The 25,220-nt window shown below is 39.9% G+C and overlaps 2 long non-coding RNA genes across 2 annotated transcripts; one reads left to right on the top strand and one right to left on the bottom strand.

Annotated features, from left to right (window-relative positions):
• Positions 1–2,174: 2,174 nt before the first annotated feature.
• LOC131015654 (uncharacterized) lies at positions 2,175–3,362 on the bottom strand. Its single transcript, XR_009098635.1, has 2 exons — positions 2,956–3,362; positions 2,175–2,416 (listed from the first exon to the last, which is right to left on the bottom strand). It is a non-coding gene; the product is annotated as an uncharacterized LOC131015654 (long non-coding RNA).
• Positions 3,363–8,774: 5,412 nt separating this feature from the next.
• On the top strand, positions 8,775–11,434 carry LOC131015655 (uncharacterized). The gene is made up of 3 exons (XR_009098636.1): positions 8,775–8,988; positions 10,688–10,751; positions 11,259–11,434. It is a non-coding gene; the product is annotated as an uncharacterized LOC131015655 (long non-coding RNA).
• The last annotated feature ends 13,786 nt before the right edge of the window (positions 11,435–25,220 follow it).

The raw sequence follows: 25,220 nt of genomic DNA, 5'->3' as shown, positions 1-25,220 counted from the left end.
TGCAACTTTTGGAAAGATTGAAAATTTTTCTCACAGTGAAGGCTGTGGAAAGTTGTTAGTTGATGCAGAAAAATCATGAAGACAACATGGTATAAATAGACAAGATGTGAACCATGTAAGAGGATGAAAAGGTTTTTCAAAAACTGTGCCTAAAATGCAATTGAAGAGAACATTTGCGTCCGCCGTCACTGCAAGGGACTGCGTCTTCAAAAAGTTGAAAGGCATCATTACATTCTGTCATGTCAATGAGCTTTTCAAGAAATTTTATTGCAGAGGCAAAAAGGTTGGAAAGATTTTTGGCAAAAAGATCAGGACAAGTTCAATCAAAACAGATTTTCCCTTTATAAAAATCTTGTCCTTCACGGATATTCCATTTTCCAACACTTCCAACAATCAGTTAAAGTTTTTGAAAGAAACTGATCAGTTAGAGAAAAGATTTTGAACAAAAAAAAAAACTTTAAGGCTCTTAACTGAAATAACTGATTAAAAAAGTAAGCATTTAAAGTACTTACTGATCAACTGAACATCGTAGTCAGTTGATACCACTTGATCCTGGTTGTTTTCATCAGGATGACTTCTTCTTCAGATGAGCATTCGGACTTCATTGCTTTCCACGTTAGCGATCGTTGAATCAGCAGTTGGTTGACCACCAGTCAGCATGACTGTTTGAGAAGATCTTCAAACACAACATCACTCTTCAGGGTTGATGAGGCCGATCTTTGCACATAGATCATTGAACCTCTCTTCTGGAAGAGCCTTGGTCAGCAGGTCCGCTCTCTGAATAGCAGTGGGAATCCATTCCACAGAGACATTCTTCTTTTCGACATGATCACGAATGAAGTGATGTCGAATTTCAATATGCTTTACTCTGGTGTGGTGAACTGGATTATGGGAGATTGCAATAGCACTGGAGCTGTCGCAATAGATAGGAACTTCATTTTCGTCGATCCCATAGTCCTTTAGTTGATGGACTAACCACAGGATTTGTGAGCAGCAGCTTCCGGCAGCAACATATTCAGCTTCAGTTGTAGAGGTGGCGACTGAAGTCTGCTTCTTTGAAAACCAAGAAATGAGCTTGTTGCCTAGGAATTGACATGTTTCGGAGGTTGATTTGCGATCAAGCTTGCATCCACCGAAGTCTGAATCTGAATATCCGGTGAGCTTGATGTCGTCGTCTGCTGGATACCACAATCCTAAGTTGGGCGTGCCTTTGAGATATCTCAGAATCCGCTTTGCTGCATCCAAATGAGCTTCCTTAGGATCTAATTGATATCTTGCACATACCCCGACTGCAAATGCGATATCTGGTCTGCTCGCAGTCAAATACAGCAAAGATCCAATGATTTCTCTGTACTTCTTCGAAGAGACAGAGTTTCCTTCTAAACCTGGATCAACTTTCCAGTTTGTGTTCATTGGGATCTTGACTGACTTCATGTGCTGAATACCGAATTTAGCTATCAGTTCCTTGGCATACTTGGACTGACTGATCAGTATTCCTTCGTTGGTCTGCTTGACTTGTAATCCGAGAAAGAAATTCATTTCTCCCATCATGGACATTTGAAATTTGTTGGTCATGATGTCAGCAAACTTCTTGCACATGCGTTCGGATTTGGATCCGAAGATTATGTCATCGACATAAATTTGAACAAGCAAGAGATCTTCTCCTTCTTTGAGAGTGAACAGAGTTCTGTCCACAGATCCCTTTTTGAAGCCTTGTTCAACCAGATACTCCGAGAGAGTATCATACCACGCTCTTGGTGCTTGCTTCAATCCATAGAGCGCTTTCTTTAGCTTGTACACCTTTTCTGGTCCAGCAACCTCAAACCCTAGAAGTTGTTCTACATAGACTTCATCTGTGAGCACTCCATTGAGAAATGCACACTTGACATCCATTTGGTGTACCTTGAAACCTTTGTGAGCTGCGAAGGCTAAGAAGAGTCTGACTACTTCCAATCTGGCAACTGGGGTTGTCGCAGCCCGAAAACCCGACACTAGTAATAGCGGGGTACGAGTATCGATACGACTATTTTTAAAGAATAAAAGATAAGAAGAACTAGGTGAACGTCATGCGGAAGCTCACGTAAAAGCATGCTAAGGAAAAACTTATAAAATTAGCCCAAGGGTAAAATCGTCAACATTGTCATAACTTTTTAATTATTAGGAATTTCATGAACAAAAACAAAACGGGTATAGTTCATTTTTCATAAGGAAGCATAATTTGCAGAGTATCGCAGCAAAAGGCGAACCGATTATATGTATGAAGACACATAACCGTGAGTGTATTGCTTGATCCCAAAAGAAACTAAGTAATTCAAACATCAAGACTCTATTATCATAGAGGCAAAATAGTAATTTAATTTACATCATTTGAAACTCTCCCCCATCAGCACCAGTCCAATCTCACTCCCAGCTTAGCCTGCACATTTAGAAATATATGCAGGGCATGAGTATATAATACTCAGTGGGCAAAAGCCGAAAAACAAGAAAGGTGCTCTTAGAGCTATAAGTTTGAAGCTTGCCACATCTCAGCAATACACAGAAATAAGTTAGCATAAAAAGAATCTGTGCATGCAGTTTTCATAATCTACATCATAAATAAGTGTCTGCAGACAAAGTAATCATCATGTATGTACCGCATCTACAACTCATCATCATCAAAGGTACTGAGAAGTAGGCCTCCCTCTCAAGTACCGTGACCGGCCGATTCGCTCAACGGCTCACAGTCACCTCAGTGTACACTAGCCCTGGCAGGATAGCTATCAACTGCCCAGGACCCGAATTCGTCTCATCTCATCAGTAGAGGGTAACATACAAGCTCAACATCAAAAATTGGCAAGTCAAACAGTTCTCAAACATCATTTATCTCAAATAATTTGATAAGCTCATAACATCATTATATCATCAAATCATTTTAGAAAGCTCGGATAATATATGTATACTCAAAATATTGCCCACCTGAAGTCCTTCGCTTATTCTGGAAAGAAATCAGGCAACTTACTTCTTTGTCTCGCTCGGGCCTTCATATGTCATCATCACATCGTCATCGTCATCGAAGGTTCATGTGATAAAACAAACCTTAGTCAGAAACTCAATTTCTAAATCCAATCTCTTCTTTACTTTAACTTCTCACTCAACGTCTATTTACCCGTTATAACTCAATCCCTAGGTATACTTGGCTTCTAAGGATTCACACGTCCAATTTTCGACTTAACTCTCAACTCGACTCAAACTCATAGCAAACAAGCACATAAACAAGTATAAACACTTAAGCATATTAAAAACACACATAGACAAGTCGAAAACAAGCTTTACTCTGCGCTGACTCAACTTTAAAACCTCACCAGACTCTGTACAGAACTCTCCTGGGGTCGTAACTTAAACCAAAAGAAACCTCTTTGAGTCTAGTTTCATTTTAAAAAAAATAGGATCAAAAACTCCAAGTATTTTAGGAGATATGACTGTTTTACTACAGTCTACCATATTCGGCAGTTTTTAGCAATCGAAACGTTTGATTTGTTTAAAATAGTAAACGTTGCCAAAACGGTCTGAAATTTTGTGGTAACTTAGCTAAGACACTCAGGTCGCAACCATAAAAATTTGGATTCCAGAATGCTAAGGAAAGCTACTGGAAACGATGACTCTATTGGCTACTCACCGAACAATTCGGCAGAACGTAGCAGTTTTAGTTTTACATTTTATAAAAATAGCAAACGAAGTTCAAATGACTTGAAATTTTACCGGTATGCTTAAGACTCTCAAATATACTTACCATACAATTTTCAGGGTGTTTGGGTATCAAGAACCCCTCGAAAACAGTGAGTCAGCGCGTCGTGAAAAACGACTCCGAAACATACACACAAACAAACATGCTCAACTCAACATTTAAACCATGCAAACTCATCAAAACTCATTTTAAGCACTTAAAGCACTTAAAAACATTCGAAAACATCAAAATACTCGTAATATACAATCTCGACTCTTTTCTTTCATCATCAACTCAAATCTCATAGAAAACATTTCAACGAACGTATCTAACAAATTCCTTTTCAATATCATGCTCGAAATTTCTCAAATACTCAAATATGATCATTTACATCATATAACTCATTATTCACATATTTACTCTCTTTTTATCATATAAACTAGATTTTATAGAAAATCCATGTATCAACATAAAACTCTCAACAAAACAAGGATAAAGTTCACATAATGATCATAGAGCAATTAAACCTTATTTTATAAAGCATCAAACTCACATCATATAAAAGCTCAAAACTCATACAAACTAAAATAAGCCAAAATTTTATTTAGCCTACAATAGACTTAATCAAATATACAAAAACACTACTATCATGCTTAAAAACATACATCTCAAGCAAAACCACTTAAATAACACATAGACTAGAAAGTCCTAATTTTTACTAAACTAACTCTTTGAAATTTTTTACAAACACATACAAATCTTTAATCAACTTATAGATCTTTCATTTTTAACCAATTAATCCCACATCAAAACCATCAATTCACCAATAAGGGCATGTATACACATATCCCAAATTTTAGTAAACTAACTCACATAAAAAAACTCCAATTGACATCATATACTCAAATTACTCCATCAATAATCATCATATACATCTCATAGACTCATTTACCTCATCAACTCATCATTTAACTCATTGACTCAAAAGTTCCCCTTTTTGGGTAAACTAACTTCCATCAAAGTTTCACATCTCATGACACATATTTCCCAACATATATCAAACATCAATACACATCACATAACTCTCATTTTTCACCCCAAATCAAGAAAAGAAAAAGAAAATTTTTTGAAGGGATGGAGCCCCTTTTTTTCGAAAATTAAGGAAAATAGGGAGGGGTGATTTTCTTGCTTCATCTTTCAAGAACACACTCACACAACATCCTTCAAGCAAGAATTAAAAAAAAACATGGCCACTTACCCAAGTTCTCACCAAAATTCTCACTTTCTCACTCTACTTTGGAGCTTCTTCTTCAAGGATTTTCTTGATTAAAAGTGGATAGAATATGTTTATGGAGGATATTAGAGTGATTTGAAGTGTTTGGTAGTATTTTAGGAAGCTTCGAAGGTTTTCATCAATGGAGGAAAATGGTGGAATTGATAAATGAAAGAGATGAGTGTATGTGTGTTGGGCGAAAATTGTGTGAGGGAGAGAGATGATGGCCGAAAATTCAAGTGAGGGAGAGAGAGGTTTGGCTTTGCAAGATTTGAATTGATCTTGCATATCTTTAAAGAAGATTTCAAATCTTAGAGAATATTTGCAATTAATGGATGATCTCTCTCTCTCTAATCTCTCTCTAATCTCTACACTCTCCATAATATACTCTCAATCTCTACTCTCTCAATCTCTATACTTAGTCATTTAAGGCATATAACATATGGTAGAGAAATTAAAATAAAGTGTGAGAAGGGTGATTAAATAAAAATCACAATAACTATGGAAATGTCACTTATTAATAAAATACCATAGTATAATTATTCATGTGACCAAAATAATAATTATAGCACTATTATTAGTGCACTCACTCAATTATAATATTCCTCTTCGTAGGAAAAAAAAAATAATTTAAAAATATTATGCTCGGAAAAATTTTCATAAACCGGCATCATTCGATTTCTTGATAAAAATAAACCATACTTGCTTTGGAAACTTAATCAAAATTCCAAATGCTAAGGTCTCGAATAAAAATCATAATAACTCGGTCACAGTGACACACATCACGAAAATCACATAATCAATCAGTCACGTAAATTCACATAATGTCACATTAAAGCAGTCGGCAAACAAACAAACTAGACACCTCTCGGACCGACTCTTTTCATCAAGGTTCTCACTCTTTCTTCCTCGACTCTATGTCAGACTCATTATTCCTATTTTCTTTAATAGGTCAGTCAATCTCTGATAACTCGGGATCTGGTAAATCTATTCCCGGTAATCGGAAATAAAATTAAAATCTCAACTCAATTCAATCAGCATCTCTATCTCAGCTCATTTCTCGAATCTCGACATCTCAGTTCTCTCAATAGTGTTAAGACACTATCTCACAACATAGGAAAAGTACGGGGTGTTACAGGGGTGAACGTCTCGTCGTAGTCGATTCCTTCTTCTTGACTGTATCCTTTAGCCACTAGCCTTGCTTTGTTTCTCACAACATTTCTTTCTTCGTCTTCCTTGTTCTTGAAAATCCATTTCAAGCCAATCACCTTTGCATCGTCTGGTCGATCTACAAGCTCCCAAACTGAATTTCGGTTGTATTCATTGAGTTCTTCTAGCATTGCGATGACCCACTGAGTAGACTTCAGAGCTTCTTCAATATCCTTGGGCTCTGTAGTTGATAAGAAACAGCTGAAATTCTTATCTTCGTTGATGCAGTTTTGATTGATGTCGAAGACGAGGTTGCACATTGATATCCGAGTCTTGACGCCATCTGATGGTTCTCCAATGATGTTCTCCTTTGAGTGGAGTTCAAACCATCTTCGATACTTCTTGATCTCTTCTGGAGATGGTGGGCCTTCTTCGGTCAGAATGGTTCTGGGGTGTTGAGCACCTTCTGGAGCAGGGGAGAGTTGAGCTGGGGCGGCTTCTGCGAGTTCAACTCGAACTTCAGCAACTGGAGTTCCCCCTTGACTAATGCCATCTGCATTGGCTCCAATCTGAACTTCAGACCTTTGGTTGATCTTCTGATACTGAAGCATCTCAGTATCTTCATCTTTGCCTGGTCCCCACACCAAGACAGTAGAGGGCTCGGTGTCGTGGATTTCAGCTTTGGAACCTTCAGTGTTTTGAACACACTTTTCAGCTTCTTGTTCCCTGAAACCATCTGTAGACTCATCAAAGATCACATGAGGTGTTTCTTCAACACAAAGAGTTTGGGTATTAAACACTCGATAGGCTTTGCTTGAACGTTCTGTTCCAGAGTATCCAAGGAAGACTCCTGGATCAGCCTTGCTATCGAAAGTGTTCAATCTCTTCTTATCATTGTTGTGTATGAAACACTTAGAACCGAAAGCATGAAAGTAGGCAATCGATGGCTTTCTGTTCTTCCATAACTCGTATGGAGTTCTTCCATGTCTCTGAGTGAGGAAGGAGCGATTCTGCGTGTAGCATGCGTTGTTGACTGCTTCAGCCCAAAACTTTAAGGGGAGTTTTGACTCGGCTAACATCGTCCTTGCTGCTTCCTTTAGAGACCGGTTTCTTCTTTCTGCAACTCCGTTCTGCTGTGGAGTTCTTGCTGCAGAAGTTTGATGACTGATTCCTTGTTCATCACAATACTTACGAATGACAGTATTGAGGAACTCAGTCCCACGATCTGATCTGATGCTGATGATGTTGACTTCCTTTTCAACGCTCAGTCTTCTCAGCAGCTTTGGCAGTTCCTCTAGTGTCTCTTTCTTCTTGAAGAGAAAGATAACCCAAGTATATCATGAATAATCATCCACAACTACTAAGGTGTACTTCCTACCGTTGTAGCTTCTTGGAGTGATCGGGCTAAATAGATCCATGTGAAGTAGATGCAGAATCCTTTCAGAGGAGTGTCCTGACTTTGACTTGAATGACATCCGCGTCTGCTTTCCTCTGAGGCATGCTTCACATTCTTGCTTCTTCTGGAACACAATAGAAGGAAGGCCTTCTACCAGTTGATGTTTAGTAAGTTTGTTGACCGTCTTGAAGTTGAGATGGTTGAGTCTCTTGTGCCATAGCCAATTGAGCTCCGAGCTTCTCTTGCTGATGAGGCACGTTTCTTGTAACACCCCGTACTTTTCCTTATGTTGTGAGATAGTGTCTTAACACTATAGAGAGTACTGAGATGTCGAGATGCGAGACTACTTTTTTTTATGACCAAATAAGACAGATTGTCTTTCAAATAGTGATACGAGTAAATAAACCGATGATGGAATTAGAGTGATGAGATTTGAGAAATGAGTTGAGATAGAGATGCTGATTGAATTGAGCTGAGATTTTATTTTATTTCCAACTACCGGGAATAGAGTTACCGGATACCGAGTTATCAGAGTTTGATTGTCCTATTAAGAAAATAGGAATAATAAGTTGGAAATAGAGTCGAGAAAGAAAGAGTGAGAACCTCGATGAAAATAGTCGGTTAGAGAGAGACGTTTAGTCTGTTTGTGTTTGCCGACTGCTTTGATGTGATGTTATGTGAATTACGTGACTGATTGATTAGGTGATTTCTGTTACGTGTGTCATTATGACCAAGTTACTATGATTTTTATTTGAGACCTTAGCACTTGGATTTTTGATTAAGTTTCCAAGGAAAGTGCGATTTATTTTCATCGAGAAATCGAATGATGCCGGTTTATGGAAATTTTTCCTAGCATAATTTTTTTTTAAATTATTTTTCCTATGAGGATGAATATTATAATTGAGTGAGTGCACTAGTATTAGTGCTATAATTATTTTATTTGATCACATGAATAATTATGCTATGGTATTTTATTAATGAGTAACATTTCCATAGTTATTGTGATTATTAATTGATCACCCTTCTCACATTTTTCTTTAATTTCCCTACCATGTGACTAAATACCACAAATTTACCAAGTGTAGAGATTGAGAGAGTAGAGATTGAGAGTGTAGAGATTAGAGAGAGAGATTAGGCATTTAATGCCATATATTCTCAAAGATATCAAATCTTTACTTAAGATTCACAAATCTTTCATAAGATTTCCAAATCCATTTCATATCTTGCAAATTTCTCTCTCTCCTTTTCTCCCTAACTTTCGACCACCACCTCTCTCCCTTCTCTCTCACATTTCCTCCATTGTCAACCATGGGAGAGACCTTTGAAGCTTCACCAAAATATTTCAAACACATAAATCACCAACAAAATCCCACATAAACACATCCTAGCTACTTGAATTCAAGAGAATCATTGGAGATTGCTTCCAAGGCTAGAGAGAGAAAGTGTGATTGTTGGTGTAAAGTTTGGGTAAGTGATGTATAAATTCATAGATATGACTTGTATGAGATTGTATGTGTGTATTCTTGAGAATTTGAAGCAAGAAAATCACCCCCTTCATTTTTCTAAATTTTCGAAAATTTGGGTCTCATACCCTTCAAAAAATTTTCTTCTTCTTTCTTTGAATTGGGGTGAGAAAAGTGATCTATGTGATGTTTGGTTATGATTGTTGTGTGTTTTGAAAAGCTATGTTTTGAGATGTAAAAATCGGATGAGTTTAGTTTACCCCAATTTGGGAATTTTTGAGTTGATGATTAAAGTGATGAATTGATGATGAGGATGAGTCCATGAGATGTATATGATGATGATTGATGGAATAAAGTGAGTATATGATGTCAATTGATGAGTTTGATGTGAGTTAGTTTAATAAAATTAGGGATATGTGTATCTATGCTCTAATTTGTTAATTGATGGTTTTTATGTGAGAATAAATGGGTTAAAATTGATAGATCTATAATGAGATTAAAGATCCATGTGTGTTTATAAAATTTCAAAGAGTTTAGTTTAATAAAAATTAGGATTTTCTTGCTTATGTGTCTATTAAGTGATTTGACTTAAGATATATGAAATTGAGCATGATATTAGTGTTTTAATATGTTTGATTAAGTCTATTGTAAGCTAAGTAAAATTTGGACTTAGTTTAGTTTGAATGAGTTTTTGAGTTTTCATATTTGGAGAGGTCAATGAATGATAAAATGAGGTCTAATCGATTTATGATCGTTATGTGAACGTTTGTCATGCTTTTGTTAAGAGTTTGCATTGATACATGAGTTATCATTAGAATTTAGTTTACATGATAAAAAGGGGATTTATATGTGTAAAATGAGTTATATGATGTATGAGGTCATTAATGAGTGTTTGGGTAATTTTGAGCGTGAGAATGAAAAGAGAATTGAATTGATGCGTTCGTTGAAACGTTTCCCTTGAGATTTGAGTTAAGATGTAAAAGAGGAGAGTTAATTTGAGTATGATGAGTATTATAATGTTTTTGAATGTTTGTGAGTGTTATATGTGTTTAAGATGAGCTTTGATTGGTTTTCTTTGAAGGAATGTTGAGTTGAGCATTTAAGAGTTTGAGATGAGATTTTGGTGATTTTCGTAGGCTTACTGACCTACTGTGATCGACGATTTTTCGATGTCAAAAAGCTTTGAAAATTTTATAGCAAGTCTCTACATGAGTCTTGAGCACCTTTCTTGGTGTTTTTATAAAACAGTCATATCTCCCAAACCACTTGGTGTTTTTGACTCTACTTTTTTTTTATATGAAACTAGACTCGAAGACCTTTCTTTTGGTATGAGTCTCGAGTCCAGGAGATGTCGGAGTCAGAACTGGTTAATTTTTGAAGTTGAGTCAGTGTGTAAACAGAGCATGTTTTGATGATGTTTGATTGTATTTTCTTATGTGCCTTACGTGTTTGTGTTGCCTATGTGTTTGAATGAAAATTAGACGAGTCTTATATGAGAGATAAATCGAGACTTAGAACCATGATTTTCTTGAAACCTATCCTTGAGCTTAAGGATTTGAGATGAGTGGAGAGTCTATATAGAGTTGAATAAGGAAATAGAATATGAGATAGAGCAAGAGTTAAGGCATGAGATTTGTTAATGAGTTTCTAATCGAGATTCATTTTATGACATGAACCTTCGATGATGATGATGATCCCTGAAGACACGAGCAGAGCAAGGAAGTAAGTAACTCCGCTTTGACGGGAGATTTTGAGTAAGGTCTTCAGGTGGGCAATATTTTGAGTATATGTTTATCGTATGAGCTTTCTAAAATGATTTTATGATGTTATGAGATTAACAAATGTTTCGAGATAAATGATACTTGAGAACTGTTTGACTTGCCAATTTTTGATGTTGAGCTTGTGTGTTACCCTCTACTGATGAGACGAATTCAGTCCTGCCTCAAGCGGGATTTTGTGCACAGAGGTGACTGTGAGCCGTCTTCGGGTCGGCCGGTCACGGTACTTGAGAGGGAGGCCTACTTCTCAGTACCTTTGATGATGAGTAGTGGATGTGGTACATATATGATGAATGTTTAAACTGCGCAGTTACTTATTTATGATGTTGATTATGAAAACTGCATGCACAGATTCATTGATGCTAACTTATTTCTGTGTATTGCTGAGATGTGGCAAGCTTCAAACTTATAGCTCTAAGAGCACTTTCCTTGTTTTTCGGCGTTTGCCCACTGAGTATTATGTACTCACGCCCTGCATGTATTTCTAAATGTGCAGACTAAGCGAGGAGCGAGATTGGTCTGGTGCTGGTGGGGAATTGTTGGAGGATGTATTTACTTTATCGTATTTCCATTTTGACGATAAAGTCTTGATGATTGATATACTTTGATTTTTTGTAGAATTTAAGCAATGTACTCACGGTTATATGTCTTCATACATATAATCGATTCGCCTTTTGCTGCGATACTCTGCATATTATGATTCCTTACGAAAAATGAGCGATATCCGTTTTGTTTATTATCTTGAAATTCCTGATATTTATGAAGTTATGACGACATTGACGATTTTACCCTTGGGTTCATTTATGATGATTTCCTTAACACCCCTTTGATGCGAGCTTCCACATGACGTTCAATCTAGTTCTTCTTATCTTTTATTCTTTTAAAAATAGTCGTATTGATACTCGTACCCCGCTATTACTAGCGTCGGGAATCGGGATGCGACATTTCTGGTGGGCTGTCTTCCCAAGAAACGACGTAGAGACTCCCTTGTCTGAATTCTTTCAGAACCACCTTCTTTTGATTGTTTCTAACAGTGAATTCATCCTTCTTGATCTTCACTGTGAAACCACTGTCACAAAATTGACTCACAGACAACAAATTATGTTTAAGACCAGAAACAAAGCTAACATTACTGATACTGGCGTTACCCATGTTGAGCACACCGTAGCCTTTTATTTCTCCGATTGAGTTGTCTCCGAATGTAACTTTGGATCCAGCTTTGTAGCCCGTCATGTGCTTTATATGCCCGTCATGTGCTTCGAGCAGCCACTTTGGCCTCTTCCTTCTTTTTGAGTTTCCTGACATTGACCTGCAAGGAAGAGTTGCTTCAGGCACCCAATCAAGCTTTGGGTCCTTCGATGTTAGCTCGAGTTCCCTTTGGAACCCATATCTGCTTCAGAATTGGTCTGGCTGATCTCTTGCGCTTTGTTGAATGTCTGATTGACGTCATTGGTGCTTCCGGTGGCACATGAGCATTCTTCTGTTGAGAAATCCTTTTGAAGGCCTCACTCTTGTAGCAGTTCTGTCTGATGAGTGGTTGAGGTCTTCTTTGCTCGGCGAAGTATCTTCCTTGAGATACTTGAGTCTTTACAGACTTTTGGAGACTTGGCTGATGTCCAGTAGCTAGTTGTCGTGGATGTCTCTTGGCTCGTTTGGACTCAGCATTGCTTGGTCTCCATGGATGTTGTTCCTTCTGAAACTGAACTGAAGATGTCAGTTTCTGACTAATGTGGCCTTTCTTCCCCCTGGATTGATGAGGAAGATTCTTCTTGACTCCTGATGTTCCTTCCCTGATCTTTGACTGAAATCTGCTTTCCAGGCTTCTTAGTAGGATGATCTGGTTGGGGGCCTCCTTAGCTCGTCTGTAGCTTCGTGGAGGTGGAACATTTGATCTAGCCATCAGTCTGCGCTTGCGAACTTCATCCATATCATGATCTCTTGATTCTTCTGAGGTTGTGATTTCAGAAGGATCGTCCTTTGAGATGATCATGAAATCCTTTCCTTTGTCAGCTGCAACCTTTCCTCCGATGCTGTTGACCAGACCTTTCGATGGAAAGTTGCTCATCATGGGAGACTGCATCATGCAGTTCTTGACTGTGTCTTCCAACTTGTGATTGAGCCTCTTGATTTCATGAGATGCTCTTTCACATTCTGAGTTGGAGATTCTGAGCTCTTCTTCCAGTCGGCTATTCTCCATGATTAGATGATCAAGACAAGTTTCATCCGAAAAGTAGATGATTGTCTGATTCTTAGCTCGTTCATCATTGATCTCCTTGTCCATTTTCTGATTCTGCTTGAGGAGATCTTCGAACATTTTCCTCAGCTGACAGTGATCAGTCATGAGCTGATCAAACTCGTCAGTTTCATCGGATGAGCTACCTCCAGATTCTGAGTGGTCTCCTGAAAGCATCAGGAAGTTATCAGTATAAGGAGTTTTTGAGTGAGAGTTTACCTTTGAGCCATTCATTCCATTGTCGTAGCTGTTGTCGGCCACGCTTTCTGATTCATTGGCCATCAGGGCTCGGTTCTCATCATCTGAGCTGGAACTGTCGAAGTCGGATAATTCTGATGTGTCTTTGGAAGAGTCAGCATCGTCAGCAACCATTGCTTTCTTTTTCGAAAAGCTACGATCTTTCTTAGCTTTCAGTTCTCTGTGCTCAGATGGAGTCTGATCAGGGCATTCATGTCGAAAGTGCCATTTCTTTCTACATCTAAAGCATTCCATATCTTTGATGTCGTAAGCGGCTGACTTCCTTTCTCCGCTTCGATCTGTGGAATGTCTGGAGTTGCCTTCTCTTTCTTTTCCTTTGTAGTGCTGCTTGTGGAACCTTCTGTACTTCCGGAACTTGGACTCCATCTTGTTGAATCTTTCAGTCAACAAAGCATATTGACTGAAGAAGTCCTCTGGGTTGAGTTCCGTTGGCTCCTTGATCTGCTTCTTGCCTTCTCTGGTTGAGGCCTTCAGTGCAACTCCTCTTGAGGTTGATGGACCATTTTCGTCTGATCCTCCAGCCTTCTTGTTACCAAGATTTCTCAGAAGGTCGAACTCATTTGCCATGAGATCGGAGAAAAGCTTGTTTGTCGGGAGCTGACTGAATCCTGGCTTATGCTGATGAGCGACTGAGTAGATCTGCCATTCTCCTCGTGGCAGTGCTCGAAGAATCTTCAGGTTGATTTCTCGTTGAGTGTATTTGTCTTTGGAAATGGATTGAACTTCATTCAAGATAAGATTGAATCTTTGTTCCATTTCCTCGACAGATTCATTCTTGAGCATGAGGAAGGAGTCGAACTTCTGGCAAGCTATTGATAGCTTATTCTCCTTGATTTCCTCGGAACCTACGCACATTCTTTCCAGAATGTCCCACATCTCCTTTGCAGTTCCGCACTTGATGATCTTCATGACATGTTTGTCGGGAACGGTGCCAGAGATGATGCTTTTGGCGAGGTTGTCTAACTTATCTTGCTTCCTTTCTTCTGTGGTGAAGTCTGCCTTTGACTTGGGCTGGACCTCATCGTAAGGATCCTGATGGAGATCAGCAGGAACCCTTTTGACAACTTCAGTGATGGTGATCGGTCCGCTGGTGATGACTTCCCACATTCGGCAATGTTGGGCGGTGAGGAAGCTTTCAAGCCGAAACTTCCATATGTCGTATTTTTCAATACTAAACATAGGTAGAGAAGATAATCTGCTGTGGTTAGTCTCCATCAAAAAAGAGAGAACAGATAACAGCAGATAGAGCAGATAGCAAGCACAAAAAGAAAGAGTAAAACTTTTTCGAGACCTTTAAGAAAAAGGATCTAGTTCAAATAGAACCTAGTCAGATGCAGATAGTTCTTGCGAACAACCTGCTCTGATACCAATTGTTAGGTCCTGAGGGTCTCGAATAGGTGTATGGGGGGGGGAATACACCTATAGGCTATTTTTGCACAATCAACTGACCTCAATCAGAGGGATCTCAGTCAGAGATCAAAACGAAACTTTGCACGCAAACAAGGACTCCTGTTTTACTGAAATCAGTTTTGACCAACAGGGTTGACGACTGATACTGAAAGCTCTTCACTAATGAGTTATCAGTTAAGTTGCTGGAACTTAACTGATGCAAGTAAGGGCTTCAGTCGTGTTTGCTAGGATAGAGATGATATCACTCTTCCTGACTATCAGAGGATAGTTCAGTCAGATCAATATCATGCGCAGCGGAAATTAAACTTAGTTTCGTAATAACCTCGGTGGAGCAGGTTGTTGGATTAAGGTTTCTGTTTGCTGTTAGTCAGTGTTCAGTTTTATCAAATGAAATAGCACAAGTAGGAATGTAAAACTGAAAGCTGTAAACAACACAGAGACTTTTACGTGGTTCGGAAAAACTCTTTCCTACATCCACGGTTGGTTGATCAGACCAACAATCCACTCCGCAAGTGCTTCACTGGTGCACTGCAAACCGTACCCGTGTGCTTGCCTGGTGCACACAACCGTGAACTGAAGAAAACCCTTCTTCAGCACCCACACAACCTCGCGTAGGATTTCCCTGCTAAGCACACCTCGTGCTCAGACTTTTCACTCAGAGTTCAGAGTACCTTCCTGAACTTCGAACCACTCAAACACTCTTATGGGGGGGAGGTTTGAACGAGTGCCAACTATACTTACAAAGAACAAGTTCTTTGAAGCAAGTTTGACCTTTGGCTTCTGGGTAAACAGATATATGCCTAGGGTCTAAGAGAATGTATGTAATCAGCAGTGACTGATTTTAGCTTTGGAATTCTCTTCTTCGATTCAAGCTTTGGGGCGGTTAAGCTTTAGGCTGAGTAGCAATTTTGGCAGAGCTTCAGCTTATGTCGTTGAATCGGTGAAGGTTGAAGTGATCCTCGAGCGCTATTTGTAGGAGAACTCTTGAATAGATCCGTTGGCGTAAATCGTCCTCAAGATTTCTTCCGTTGGAGAGCAATTCGAATTTGGGCTGAGGCTTCAATCTTCGAGGTTCCTTGTCTGTGTGGAAACGGCTCTCTTTGACGGACAGGAGATGTGACGTCTTTGAAAAGTTACCACCAAATAGGAATGACCTCTGCAGAGATAAGATATTCTGAGATCTCTGCATTTAATGCGGCTGTGCTTGTGCGTACGTGGCTTCCTCTGAACGTTGGAAGATCAGTCCTAGGAAGAATGTTCAACTGATACTTGACTTTAGTATCAGTCCATTGCGCGCATTAAATAATCAGTCTTCAACTGATTCTTCAAAAGGTTAGTCTATTACATATAAGTCCTATGAATTTTGGTATCATCAAAACAAGGGTTAGGATATTCCACAAGGTTCCCAACAATTTCCCCCTTTTTGATGATGCCAAAACCACACAGCAGTTCTAGACAGCAATGAGACTGAACTCACAGTACAAGTTCTAAACATGGGGTGAAAACAGTTCCCCCTTAACAATAGATCCTAAAAACTTGTACTTAGAGTAAGAACGAAAGCAGTTCTAAAACAGAACATAAAGAAGACAGAAAAACCATAATCAGAGCCTGGACAAAGAGTCATTGTCTTCAGGTTGAGATCAATAAGAAGTTCATTTCATTAAAAAAGACTGATAAGCCATCAGTCGAGGTACAGAGCAAGACTTATATTGGAGTAAAAAAGAAAAACAAAAACAACATGGGAAACCCATGGACTCCAGCAGTCTGCTTGGTTGCGCCTTGAACTTCTTGATCTTCATCTTCTGTCTTCATGTCTTCATGTTCCTAAGCTTGTTCCACTCTCACTTGTGTTCCGTTGAATTGAGGTCTCTTCTGAAACGTCATCCTTCTGGTGATCCTTAGCTATCCCATCTACAGTCAAGAAATAGGGACAGGAGTAACCAAAGGAAAGGTTGCTCACTGACTCTGACTTTCCCAACTTTTCCCCTTTTTAGCAACATCAAAAAGAGAGATGACCATGGAAGCTGAGATCAAATGAGACTTCAACTCCAATTCTCAAGTAGTTGTGATGACGACTTGAGAAGGGGAGGAGTCCCGAATATGCAGAAGGAAGAGGACGTCAGGAGTGGGTGGAGAAGAATGAAAAAGGGAGGACGGAGAAGGCGGGGAGACAGAGAAATGGAGAAGAGCAGTGTGAAGGAAAGGAAAGTATGCATAGCATCGTTAAAGATAGACATGAGATACAACTATACATACGATCCGGAGAGCGAGGAGACAGACGAGGAGAGAAGAATTAAGAAGTGCGAGAGGAGGGGAGGAGAAACGAAGGAAATGCATGGCGAGGCGTTGATGAAAGAAATGGATCAAAACGCACCTCGTCATACATGGGAGAGAAGATGAGGTGAAGATGGATAATCGAACCAGTGGTAGTCGTGAGGACTAGCACTGTCGATTTTGCGCCGGATGGCAATGAGCTCCTGCTCATTGCTGTTGCACCACATGGAGGCTTCGCCAAAAGGTGAGAAGCTTCCTGAGAACCAGGTGAAGTCTGTCCAATTTAGACAGGAACTTCCAATCCATGTGACGGGCATGAGGATGGAAAACACTCGCTTCGCTGGATACAAGTGAGGGTAGAGCAAACTTTGACGCCGGAGAGACGTTGAGATCCAGTGGAAGGGTCCGGTGAAGACCAAGTGTGTGAGCGTCATTCTTCCACTCCATGACTTTGCAGTCATAGATTTCTCCTTTAGTCGGAACAATTTTTCTCTGCAACTTTTGGAAAGATTGAAAATTTTTCTCACAGTGAAGGCTGTGGAAAGTTGTTAGTTGATGCAGAAAAATCGTGAAGACAACATGGTATAAATAAACAAGATGTGAACCATGTAAGAAGATGAAAAGGTTTTTCAAAAACTGTGCTTAAAATGCAATTGAAGAGAACATGTGCGTCCGCCGTTCCTTGTCTGGGACTGCGTCTTCAAAAAGTTGAAAGTCATCATTACATTCTGTCATGTCAATGAGCTTTTCAAGAAATTTTATTGCAGAGGCAAAAAGGTTGGAAAGATTTGGGCTGAGGCTTCAATCTTCGAGGTTCCTTGTCTGTGTGGAAACGGCTCTCTTTGATGGACAGGAGATGTGACGTCTCTGAAAAGTTACCACCAAATAGGAATGACCTCTGCAGAGATAAGATATTCTGAGATCTCTGCATTTAATGCGGCTGTACTTGTGCGTACGTGGCTTCCTCTGAACGTTGGAAGATCAGTCCTAGGAGGAATGTTCAACTGATACTTGACTTTAGTATCAGTCCATTGCGCGCATTAAATAATCAGTCTTCAACTGATACTTCAGTTGGTATCTGTAGTCTTCAGTCTTCGGTCTTCGTTCTTCAGTCTTCAGTCTTCAGTCTTCGACACCGCAAGCTAAACTAGAAACGAACTCTAACACTTGAGTTCAAAACGATTCTAGTCTATTACATATAAGTCCTATGAATTTTGGTATCATCAAAACAAGGGTTAGGATATTCCACAAGGTGCCCAAGCACAAAAATCCTTCATAACACGGCGATCGCCGCGTTTCTTCCAATGTTCCTGAAGTCCCGGCGTCCTAGGCGGTGATCTCCGGGCCGGTCGCCGGAATTCCTTCTTCGGGCGGTGGTCAACGGTGTTTGACCGCCGAGTTCTGACTGCTGCGCGCGATGTTTTTGTTTCGGCCATAACTTTCTCGTTCGAATTCAGATTTGTGATCTGTTTGCGCTCACGAACTCCTATCGAGACGATCTACAACTTGTATTTCAGCACAGTTTTCCAAATTCAAACTCGATAAACCTGCAATTTCCTTCAAAGTTCGAGTAAGAATTGTGTTTCACAAAATAAAGCAAATTAAGCACAAAACAACCATCCAACACTCAATTTCCTATGAAAATGACATCATATGAATACTAAAAACAATGGAAACATGATTGTTATCAGTATACCCTGGCCTTTGCTTGACACGGACAATGTTTTACCGAACGGAGATCACCCGTTAGGCCCCTACTGCCCATGGTTTCGAACAGATCTTTCCGGAACCACGAGACTTAACCAAAAGAACAAATGCCTCACGAATGTTTACATGTTGACAACAATTATTTCCACCCCTAAAACCTCACTGAAGGAACTACTCACACATAGCAAAATTCATAAATGTTAAATGAATTAAACACATCATGTATCAAAAGCAAATACTTGAATAATAGAAATAATACCTAAGGCCACGAGCCTTTAATCTTGTCCGAGTTGAAAGCAAAACGGAAATAGGAAATAACACTGAAACGTAAATTGTTTTGGATGCCACTCACGGCAGGATTAAAGTAGTAATCTAAATAAAACGAGAGTTCAAAGGTGCCAAGAAGTTCTTCACGCTGCACATCATCCATCTTTTATACTGCCGAATGGTGAAGGTCTAACCCCAGCTGCGCCAGCTTCATATCTTCATCGAGATTCTCTTTCCTTCTTTAGCTCAATCCTTGATTGATCCGATTGAAGATACCTTCCAGCTGCATGCTGTAGTCAACCTTTCCCTTTCTCCGGATTCTTCTAGCTCCTTCTTCCTTCTTCGGCCTCCTTCCTCCAAATCCCTGGGATTTACTTTCCTTTCTTGGCTTCGGCTGTCTGCTTCTCAATGTAGTGGTCAGACGGATTGCTTCCTTCAGTTTGATTCATACCAGGTGGGTTGCTTCGGGTTTCCATGCCCTAAATTAGACTGGAGAGGTACTGCGCCTAACCTCCATGCTGGTAAACATAACATTGCAATCTGGGCTTGGTAATGCCCATTCTAACCACATTTCTTCTGTTTCCGCTCTACTGGTCCTTCCTTTCTTAACAACTTTGTTTTCCCCTGGACAGACCTGAACTGACACAAACAAAGAGAAAACTAGGGCCAAATGGCCCAAAAGTCGAAGACGCATCACACCTACACACTTAAACCATACTTGCCCTCAAGTATGTATGTGGATTCACAGAAGACACGGACGAAAAGTCGAAAGGAAAGAAATAAAACTTCAAGACGCGAGACTTGCACAAACATCAGGATCAGATCATACCAACATGCATCATTCAGTTCAATCTAAACCACAAACCAGATAGTAATGAACATGCATAAAGTACGATAGTAGTTTCTCTCTCACTCAAGTACCGGGCTAAGTGTATACACTCTTACTTTGCTGCACCAGTTCTTCTATGAGTTTGATTGAAAACTACAAGTAAAGCACACTAGCATGACTCATCAGAGGGTCTTTGTTTGGTTGTAATGGGGTATACGGAACAAAGGTGAGATACATATAGTTCAATGGCCAATTCAGTATCACCCATACCCAGCATATATATTCAGTAAAACCACAACCAAGTTTCCATTCCCCCGTTTCACTAGGGATCAATTTTTCTTTGACTTTAGGCAACTTTTATCATTTTTTTTGTGCCCAGATTTTCCTTCTTTTTTCCAATTCCTTGTTTACCATTTTGTGCATCACAACAATTCTTTCTTTTAGATATAACATCATAAAGGCTCAAGAAAGAATAGGTTCGGCTCAAATTGGCATAACAAGGGGTTTTATCATATTCATCAACAAAGAAAACTCTGGGGCCCTAATCAAAGAAATGTGCCTAGTGGACGTCGCCAACCACCAAATAATTCCTGCGGAATTACCAAAATAAATTAGTATAATGGTAAGCAGGGTCGATCCCACAGAGAGCAGTTAAAAATCATTCAAATTCCTAAATCTATAAAAACGGTGATGCCACCATGCCTTAATTTTGAGAAGAATTAATTAAAACTAAGAATGCAACAAATAAAATAGAAATAACTTTGAAATAAATCAATAGAAAGGTAATTCGGCTCAAATAAATCCACACTAATTTAATCTCTGATCCTCGACACAATAATCAATTAATCCCTATTAACCAACGAGTTATAGGATACCGTGATACGCACTGACATACCCCAATTCCTACTTAGTATGTCGATAGATAGCTAGATACGCTAGTCTTGTCTATTTCCCTTATTAAAATATAACCTAGCTGGATACGCCAGTCTTAGATTTAATATTATAATAGCATTAAGGTGAAGGAACCCCATTTATATCAATTATCCTAGATACGCTACTAATAATTAACATACCAATTAATTCCTACTACGAACATGGTAGTTTTGTCACTAATCAGCCCTATTCCAACAATTACGGATTGGAGGTGCTAATTGACTATAATCCAATTAAACCTAAGTTGATCAGGCTTAAATAAAATCAGAATTATCATTGAACCCTAGGAATAAATCGAAATCAATAGGAAGCAATTTTAAACCAATTAGGTCTCATAGATCATTAAATTAGAGTTTCATTATTCTCGCCGAATTAAAAGTTTAGCTACTCATGCTTAAATTAAGAACAAGCAAAGAAATAAAAGTAAACATAGAACGAGAGAATAAATTAAATTGCAAAGAAAGTAAAATAACCACTCTGGAATGAAAAGAGAAATCGTCTGCACTAAAAACTAAAGCAAAAGGATGAACGTAATCAAAGTAAACTAATAAGTCTAAGTCTAAAGTTTGCGGCTGCCAAGGGAAAGATGATCTCCAGCAAAGACAAAAATTAGGGCAAGCAATTATATCCCTGAAAGACGAAAACTAAGCCCTATTTATAGATTTCAAATCCTTCTTGATCACTATGGAAGTTGCCATGCAAAGTAGAACTCTAAAGGCAATAAAATCGTGCAAGATAAGGCAACTTCCAGCTGGCGTACTCAGCAAGTAATCTCCACTCTGGCAGAAATCGCGGCTCTCGCCAGAGGAACGGCTGTCGTCAGAGAAACGGACCTTGCCAGAGAAATGGCTATCGCCAAGGGAACGGGTCGCGCCAGAGAAATGGTGATTTCTCTGCTCTGCCTTATTTCTCTGCTCTGACTTCGCTGCGATTACTGGTGATTTCTCTGACTAGTGATTCCTCTGCTCTGATATGTTGATTTCTATGGTTTTAATTTCTCTGCAGTTCGGGGCTTTCTCTGCTCTGGCACCTTTCGGTTCCTCTGGCGATTCACTTTGCTGCTCTGGAGATTGACTTCGCTGCTCTGGCTATCCATTTCGCTGCTCTGGAGATTGGTTTCTCTGACGTGGGGCTTCGGCTGACTTCTCTGGTCTGGTTGACTTCTCTGGTCTAGTCTCGAGCGCGGGCTTTGGCGACAGAGCTATGCTGCTCTGCTCTGGCTACAGAGTTTTGCTAAAAACACCCTCTTTAGCCCCGAAATCTCCAAAATTGTATTCTTCCATCTAAAAACCTAAATCTCCTGCGAAGCATCAAACAAGCCATAAAACGCACCAATTTCTAGAAGATTCTCTTAAAATAAAGCTCATATAAACCCCAAAATTTAGCACAATTAAGCATAAATCAACCCCCCACACTTAGCCTTTTTCTTGTCCTCAAGCAAAATCCATATGAATTCTAGGAAGAGATTGATTTCAACAATGCTAATTTCCAATCCAAACATTCACAAGTCAATTCAAGATTTTACAATCAACACACATCTTCTCGATCATGCAAGTAACTCAAAGTTTAAGAAGCAACAAAAGAGTAATGCAAGTAATTCGATCAGACCCAATTCTCCGCTAGAAGTGAATTCCCTAATGTGATCGCCTTTATAATCAATATCACCATTTTTTTACACTTTTTGTGCTTAAGATTTTCTACAGTCGACAGTTGAGCCATAATTCATGAAATAAAACCATTTGGATGTAATCCAAAGTCTTTTCACGTGGTTTCCCATGCTCATAGTTAGACTAGAGGAGCAGAGACTCAGAGCTGTCACGTTTTCAGAGCCGGCCAGATGTTTCAGAGCTGGCATTTTTAGAGTTGGCAATTCGTCCAACATTTTTCACACAGATAAGATACGATCGTAGGCAATCACAATGACAACACTCCTTCTAGCATCTACCGGACAAATCACGTTTTACTTACTTACAAAAGTGTTGCAACAAAACTCATAATTCTTTGCACAATCAAGAAACATATATCGAAGGTAAAACCTCCAATTGCTACCATTCATTCACATACCCGAAAGTCACATCGAAAACCATCTCTTCTTCCACCGATTCATAAAAATTCGCACGAGATAAAGACCAAAACTAAGCATAGAAAGACTGATCTCGCCCACTTGAAAATATAAGCACAACAAAACACCCCCCACACACTTAGAGCATGCCATGTCCTCAGGGCATAAAAGAAATAAGGAGAGTTTAGAAACTGTCCCTGAGTATTGGCAATGAAAAACTGAAGCATCGTGAGAGGCGGTGAAGAGTGGAGTGTGCGGTCTGTGCAGAGTAGAGAGTGGTGGCGCTGGTAGGGCAGAGGAGAGAGTGGCGGCGCTGGCAGGGCTGCGTAGAGCTGCAGAAATATGAACACCTCTAGAAGCATAGTATCCGCATAGCAACCGAACTTAAGACAAAGAACAAAACACCAACTAAAAATAAAACAAAGAACAACAAAAAAACTAAAAACAAACCAACGGTGGGTTGCCTCCCACCAAGCGCTAGATTTGAAAGTCGCCAGCTCGACTGCTCAAGTGCTCAAAAAATGCTCGGAACCAACAGCGAAACAGACTCCGCTGGAACTAAAGAGGAGGCATCATAGAACGGCTTCAAATGTTGTCCATTCACGGTGAATGTCTTCACCGTATCCAGGCTGCGTATCTCAAACGCCCCATCTGGGCAAACAGACTGTATCACGAAGGGGCCAATCCACTTCGTCTTCAATTTTCCGGTCATCAACCGCAGCTTTGACTGGAACAAAAGTACCTTTTGGCCGACTGTAAATGTCTTTCCTTGAAAGTTCTTGTCGTGCCACATCTTGCTGCGATCCTTATACCACATCGCAGCGTCATAAGCTTCAAGACGAAGCTCATCCACACACTTATCTTTTAAGTCGGGTGGTTCCACATCAAAATGCAGACTTCTGTCGCGTGGCTTCTGTTTGGGCAAACAGTCTGTATGTCCAGAACCTGCGAGTTTCGGGTCAACATGAAGAAATTTGTCCTGCACAGATTTAGTCTCAAGATGTTCTTGGACAAAAGGGTCAGTAACATTAGTGGCACAAACAGCTTTAACAGCATGGGGACTTTTCATGGTATCATCAATGTTGAAAGTAAACTTTTCTCCATGATAATCCAAACAAATAGTACCACTATAAACATCAATGACTGCCCTAGTGGTCCTTAAGAAAGGACGACCTAACAGAACACCAGCTGACTCCTTCGACTGCATACCACTCGTTTTCACCACATGGAAATCAGCAGGATAAACAAAATTATTCACTTTCACAAGGACATTTTCAAGCAAACCTTCAGGGTGCACACATGATCCATCGGCTAACTGAATCACAACTTTAGTATCTACCAACTTCGCACCATTTAAACTATTATAAACAGCTAAAGGCATGACATTAATAGAAGCTCCTAGATCACACATAGCATGCTCAATCTTAGTATCACCGATGTAACATGGCAGAGAAAACATACCTGGCTCCTTGCATTTGGGCGGCAACTCTTTTCGTATCACTGCTGACACGTTCTCGCCCATCACAATCTTTCCAGATTTCTTAGACTTTCCATCGATGAAGTCCTTCAAAAACTTGCTCAGATGAGGGAGTTTGAGTGCTTGGAGGAAAGGAAGGTTTATCTCCAACTTTCCAAATATCTTCATGAAATCCATTAGCTCTTCCTTCGGCATCTTCTTTGCTAATCGTCCTGGGAAGGGAACTGATATTGCAACCTTAGGATCAGGTAGGCTCGAAGGTTTAGAGACCTTGGTTTGCTCCTCCTCGGTGGACTCAAGTGCTGCTCCCTTACCCTTCTACTCAACTGTCGAACCTCTGTTCGCTGCAGAGAAGAGAAGGTTGCCAGAGCGGGAATCCATTTCTCTGCAGCGCGTCTCTGCTCTGACTGTTGATTCCTCTGGCGATTCCTCTGATTGTTTATTCCTCTGGCGGGAATCTATTTCTCTGCAGCGCGTCTCTGCTCTGGTGCACTTGTTCTGTTTGGCCAAACTGGGCTGTTCGACCTGCTGAATGACTGAATCCTTTGTGCCAATAGAACTCTCAAATTCCTCCACACGAAATTCGACTCCAGAATCTGTCTGCGGTCCATCTTGAGAGTTCTGGGGTATTGGTCCGTTCAACTCTGTACCGCTCCTCAATGTGATCTTGTTGACATTCTCCTTGGGATTCACATGAACTTGAGATGGTAAGGCTCCATTATGTCCTTTAAGTTGATTCATGGATGTGGCGAGTTGAGACATCTGACGAGATAGTCCCTCGATTTGCACCTTCTGCTCGGCTTGAGATTGTTGAAGCTGTTGAACATTACCTTGCTAAAATTGTTGGTTGCCTATCAAATCCGCCATCATCTCCTCAAGTGATTTGCCTTGATTCTCGGGAGGATGTTGCTGAGGTTGTGGAGCTTGATATCCCGTCCTTTGATGAGGAGGACGGTAGTTCTGCTGCTGCGGCGGTTGCATCGCTGGTGGCTGCTGTTGTTGCCTCTG

Source organism: Salvia miltiorrhiza, chromosome 3, assembly GCF_028751815.1.
Source record: "Salvia miltiorrhiza cultivar Shanhuang (shh) chromosome 3, IMPLAD_Smil_shh, whole genome shotgun sequence".
NCBI lineage: Eukaryota > Viridiplantae > Streptophyta > Magnoliopsida > Lamiales > Lamiaceae > Salvia > Salvia miltiorrhiza.
The sequence above is the reverse complement of the archived record's forward strand: the minus strand, read 5'-3'. Positions and strand labels throughout refer to the sequence as shown.